This window comes from Sus scrofa, chromosome 1, assembly GCF_054392235.1.
Source record: "Sus scrofa isolate SSC_HxYL_T2T_F1_AM1 chromosome 1, Sscrofa_HxYL_maternal_Yorkshire_Landrace_v2.0, whole genome shotgun sequence".
NCBI classification, from domain to species: Eukaryota; Metazoa; Chordata; class Mammalia; order Artiodactyla; family Suidae; genus Sus; species Sus scrofa.
The window spans coordinates 116,134,087-116,140,607 of record NC_139383.1 but is presented as its reverse complement, the minus strand read 5'-3'; positions in this window follow the sequence as shown (position 1 = coordinate 116,140,607).

The following is a 6,521-nucleotide window of genomic DNA, read 5'->3' as shown; positions in this document are numbered from 1 at the left end:
TTGAACTTTGTAGATTCTACAGTATCAGCATTAAGAGGAAGAGTGTACGGATTTGTGAGTGTGAGGAGAACTTGACTGAATCAAACATCGATTTGGTTTATTGCGGAAGAACATGTAAAGCTTTCTGGAAGATTAAACACTATTACAATCATTAACTGTCTTACAAAACTTAGAATTCTTATATCCATTCCCATCTTTGGCAGATTAGTAAAGGGAGAAATAAAAAAAAGACTATATATTACAAAGCTTTCATTATCACAATCTATAAGGCCAAATAAAAATGTTTCTTTGTATTATTAATGAAAGCCCATTCCCAATATATCCTCATTGACAGGTGATAGGAATGCTTTACTCATGGTGATATCCAATATTGTGCATAGCAGACTGCTGGTTTCCCATCGCTGTTTCCCAAGCTGCACTCCTATGCAAAATAAAGTATGTGTGGCAGTTGATTTGGCTTTATGTCAAGCAAATTGATTTGGGGAATAGGTATGAAACTTGAGAATGGGTCTCAGAACCCAAATATAGAAAGAACGAGTTTGCCCAATCTACTGCACGTGAGGCCTCAGATAATTAGGGCGTTTAAACAAAGATGGTTTTCCTAAACTGGGTTTCAAAACTTCTTATACCCCCTTTAGGACAGATGTAACATTGTTGGGCAGGAAAGAGGAAGTTAGAATCGTCTCTCTAGGGAAGAAAAACCATGGTATAGTTACACAGGTGACGCTGTGGGAATGGCCATCTATTTTTGCCCAAATCACCGGAATGGTTTGTGGAGTTTTCCAGGAGAATGGACAGAAAAGTCAGAGAATAATTACTGATATTGATGCTGTTTGAGTGTCTACCTGACAACAAAATACTTTTGTATCCTTCCCAGAAACCAAGCACAATCAAGGTGGCCATTCCCAAGCAATGATCTAGGAGAGGCGAGAACCAGATGAATTTACATCTCCATACACATGGCCAGGTAGGTCTCAGGTCATGAACATAAAGCCAAACTGACTCTTTTTAGTGGAAATTAAAAATGCAGCATTGTTTTTCAATGCTTGTTTCCAAACCCCTCTCGAATGGAGTGATACAACTTGAGTTGGCAAATTCAAACTTGGAATGACCCTTCTCATAAAATTTGACTCATCTTGAAATCCCAACAGAGGTCAAAGTATTTTCGAGGTGAGACATCTCCCAGTAAAACCAATATTACCACTGTCTGAGGCTGAACTGTGCACATTTTCACAGTTTAATGTATACACAACTGTTCACAACCGCTAACGAACAATCGGCGCTCATGCATAAATAAAGTCCATTGAACCAAAGGGGAAGATCTAGTTCAAAATGAAAAATGTTGCTATTAAGACCACAATGCATCACACTGCTAAATTTTTAGCCTCATGCATAAAATTATAGCACTGATTGGCAGTTGCTAATTATAATACTACACTGTTAACACAGAACAATTGTTCAGACCAAGTAGCACAAATGTAGAAAATAATAATTTTTTCTCAACAGAGCAAATGAACACAGATTGTTTCTTCAGCAAAATATGAAACTGTAAACTTTGGGCTCATTCTGCAACTTTCCCCAATCCAGAATAAATAAAATCCAAAGGGGGAAAAAAAAGAACATACATTTTTTTAAGCGCACCTTTTCATCTATTACAAAAGCACAACCTAAAACGTATAAAGCTTTTTTTTTCTTTTTTCTTTTTTTAAATCACAGTTACCAAAAGAAACAGTGAATAATTTATTACATACGCTATAATAACATTACTCTAAACACTATTATCTATGAGGTATATCTGAGAAAATTCGGTAAGGAATTGCGCGGTCTGCATTGCCAACATGCCCAGGTTCATATTAAAGCTTTGGAACCATGAAGAACTAGAAAAGGGAGAACAGGGGAGGCAGAAGGAGACAGAGAGAAAGGACCTTTGGTATTAGTACAAACCTTGTTCTTTGCAGGGTTGCATTGCAAAGCACCACAGTACAATAAGCCCACCAATTTACTGTATGGAGGCCCAGTGGAAGCTGAGGTATTCACAGGAAGGATTAAAAAAAGCACAGAGAGGTCCAGACTGGCTAAATCGTTGCTTTGGTTCAAGCAAGGCACTCGTCCCGTGGTTACATCACACTTTGCAAGTGAAGCATGAGGCTGAGGGGGGGATTACTGAGGAGGGGTCTGCCAATCGGGGATGTTTTCTGTGTTCAGGCTGCCATTGGTCTCTCTAGGTTCCCTCTTCTAGGTGCGTGATGGTCGGAAGGCTGGGGAGGGTGGTGTTTGCTTACAAAGAAGCGCTCTGCTGCTCAGTGACCAGATCTTCTTTGTTGTGTCTCCCAGGTATGTGGAGAATTCTGCTTCCAATAGTAATTTGGGAAGAAAACCAAATCTGTTTGGAAGGTGGGCCTTACACATGTGCTTGGCATGAGGAGTCGGGGGAAGATGGAACTCTGAGCTTGTTTGGACGGAGAGAACTCTCACATGTGTCAGTATAGTGCTTGGAAACTAGAGAAAAGGGATACGTGAGTGTTTCTTAAGGCCTGTCAACCTATCTTCTGAATTCCTCTGCTAACTACACCCTGTGGATGCATGGACTGGATGAGTTGCCTGGTCTCTTCCCTTCTTAGCTTCTTTGTCTAAATGGTCCTTTAAAAGCTCAAAGAGAACTGCAGTGCATGAAACGCAAAATACTAGACTCAATAAAGAACTATACAGGCTAGAGGCTGATCTTTGCGTATGTCTGGAACCCATTTGGTCAAAAGCTGAGAATGACTCATTGGCTAACAGGCAAATCACTCTGATGAATGAATCTTAATAGTGATTTAATCATTTAACGGAATAAAAATAAATTTAAGACTAATTTTGTAAGTAAGAAGGGAAGAGAGAAGCAACTCAAAATATCCATTTCTTAAACTGGCTTATCCCTCTGAAATTTTGGAGTCATCTTTTGTTTACAATGAATAATTTCTCATTATCCAATGATAAAAGGCTTAAACTTCTCTCATACAGTGTTGTCCTAGAAATGATCTATCAATGTGTAAAAGTCAAGAGAAGGAAAAAGCTGAACAGCTTAAATGTCACGTGTGTAAAGGGTGATCAAATTCTCTCTCTCTGACAAATACTGACCTAAGATACTCAGAATAATTCAATCCAACAGACCAAGAATGAACTTTCTCTTCTCACTGAGTTAGAAGATTATATAGATACCACTTTGGAAAGGGGAGGTTCAACAGTGATCACACTGGATCAATGTGTACTTCCAGGGTGAAAACCCTTCCATGACCTCTAGTAAGTCAAGGCTGGCCACTTTTACATGCAACTCAACCTATGTGACTTTATGTTGAGATTCTAACTAGACAGACACCAAAATGCCTGTGAATATTTATATAGAGTGAAAATACATGACAAGCCCACGGTCCTCCTCACTGCTAAAGGATTGCCACCTTCCTCTTTGCCAACACACGGCCCACCACCTGCAGAGGCAGCATTGAGCAAAGGGCACAGCAATGGAGCAGGAGGCAGGAGGCATGTCTGGGCTTCGCCCCTGGATAGTTATTTACCTTCGATAACTACTTCACTCCTCCAGGGCTCAGGGCTGGATAAAAGAGTCCTAAGGCCCCTTCTGGCTGTACTCTTTAATGAGTAGAATTTCTATGGCCCAATCACTGGAAAACTTGACTGTGATAGCTCCAAAGTGGGGACAGAGGTCGTGGCTGGGACTGAAGGCCACTTTCAACGAGTTTCTTCACCAATTTGGAATTGGAATTTAAGGAATTACAGCAGCATCTGAACTCATGTCCTGAATATGTAGAGGGGACAGTGAACAAATGAGAGAAACACAGAAAATATCCCTTTCCAAATTAGCAGCCACCGTCGCATAGATAACTATTTCTTTGGGGTATCTGAGCTGTGGCTGTACATACCATATATCAGAGATAATAGTTAAAATTAAAAAAGAGCACAAGCAAAATGCAGACCGCACAGAGAAAGAAATCTTTGGTATCTTTGGTGTCATCAACACGATTAAAATTACAAATGGAAAAAGTCAGTGAGGTAGCCTTCTTTGGTTCTCACTAGAAATAGAAAGTTTTTCCTTTTTTTTTTTTCTTTTTTCTGCTTTTTTTTTTTTCCTTTTTTGTTTTGTTGTTTTACACACACAGAGTTCATTCTTGGAAGCAGCTAGTGTAAGGGTTTCTCTTTTTGCTGTTCTGATTTTTTAAAATTTATTTTTCCAGTTTCTGTATAGAAGCCCCGAAATCCAAGCTGGTGGAGCAGGGTCTCTCGGCTTATGTTTTCTGAATGCACAGGTTCAGGTTGAATAGTCATTGCTTGTCCACAAACTTTGCTCTGTTGTCCTGACAGCAAACAAACTGCAATGCTGTTGTTTTAAATAAAAAATATAAACTATATAGTGCATCTTTTGCAGATGCTGAATAAGTTAAATAAATAAGTTACAATATGAAGGCTCTGAGGCCCAATAATTAAAAGATGAAGTTCGCCTGGTACCAAGTGGGGCTGCGAACTTAAATTAAATAATTTAATAACTGTTATTTAAACTATTTTCAAAGTTAATTCAAGAAGGAAAAATACCTTTTTTTTTTTTTTTTTTGTAACCTGTATTTCTTCCCTGTCTGTAACAGAATTTCACTGCTTTATAAAGCAAACTAACTTTCAAGGGAATTCTAAAAGGGATTTTGCATCTCTGATGCACCAATGGTTTAGATTTTGATAAATAACCACAAAGAACAAAATCAAAGTAAAGAAAGATGATTAAATAATTACCAAAATCCTATACATTTATGTGCTAAGAGCTAATTTAAATAAGTTAATTACATTAATTGTACTTAGCTTGTTGGGTCATAACCCAAAGAAATAAAAGAAAAAAAAGTTTCTTTTGACTGTCTTCATTTTTTGATGGACAAAATGTATAGCCTCTTTCGATAGCCTAAATAAAAATAAAGTAGGAAATTATAACCTCTAAACTGTCTCATGTTCATAAAGACCATTTTAATTGACAAGCATGAAAAAAAAAAATCACCATTTCCCCCCTCTAGCTGGTGTAACCACAAGACCACTTCACTATCGTCTCAACCCTGGAAACCAGAGCCCACTTTTTCCTTATTAGTTTGCACTTTATTTTGCTATTTTTTCCTTCTTTTTCCTCTCTCTCTTTTTTTTTTTTTTTTTTTTTTTTTTTTTTTTTTTTTGGTGTGTGTCCTTTTTCAGGTCTTTGGATTTAGCTTTAGTTATGAGAGATCCAGAATAAAGCTATTCAACCGAAGTCATCAAGCACATGTGTCATTCTTGCAAAGATGATTAAATAATATCCAAGTTTTCTTGAAAGTTGAGTTTATCTTGGATGTGCCCAAAAGAAAGTAATTCCAAGTGCACAGAAGGAAGATGCTGGGATACTTTTTTTTCTTTCCTGCACTTTAGTTTTCCATGTTACAATAAATAATAAAAACAATGGACATTGCAGAAGTACCACATACATGTTAAATGATCATTTAAAATGTGTTTATTGTAACAGAGGACATTATGGGTGGATGGATGGATGCAGGTGCCTGTGCACGTGTCTGCAATTTACACACTCATAGGCAATGTGTGTTGCTGTAGGGACATACATGAGAAGATATGTTCGAAAGATGTATCTAAACCTGTATACATCCAAGCTGACAGACTCTATAAGGTTTAGGCAAACTTACCTACCAGAGTTTATGCTGTGGGAAATGCCTGCTGCTAATGGAACAGAGTGGAAGACTTCTAGGGAATGAACAGACAGACCTGTGGCAATATCTTTTTCCCCCTATACACCTGTGCCCCACTAAAAAAGAATTAGCTGGTTAATTCCAGGCAACCAAACTAAAAAACCTGTAAGGAAAGCTTAGGCTTTAGCCCTAATCTGCCTCAGTCTCAACAGAGCCTTTTTGGTAACAGAACAATGACCATTTCTGGTCCCCATGGGCTTTATGCACTAGCCTGGCAGTCTCAACTGTTAGATCTGTATCTACTTATGTAAGGTCCTATGTTATTTTAATAATTATTTTTATATTTTATAACCCATTCTGAGACTTTCTAAAACAAATACAGTCTGCCTTTCCCCTGCCTTTGGAAAGAAACAAATCATAGGTAGAAAATAGGCATTAGAACATCCATATTTAAAGTCAATGTCATTAACTTAGGAGATTTATACAGCAATCTGGGTGCACCTTCTTCCTTTAGAGAAGGTTTCTTGGCCTTATTCGAAAGCTAGAATTTCCTGCTGTTTTAGAGGTGACTTGCTCTTAGCTAAACATACAAAATTATTAATCTCTCCAGTTTTACAGGTAAACATCAGAATGTTGTAGGGATACCAGCTCTACCCCTTCTCTGTCTGCCATCTTCCACTCTCTCTTCCTAACAAGTCTGAATCCCAAGGCATCAGCCACAACAACAAAAAATCAACTCTGATCTGTTAGGAACCATGACAGTTATTGTCACAGTATGTGTGTCTGGGCTTTGGGGTCAACCTTGATCACACGTATCTG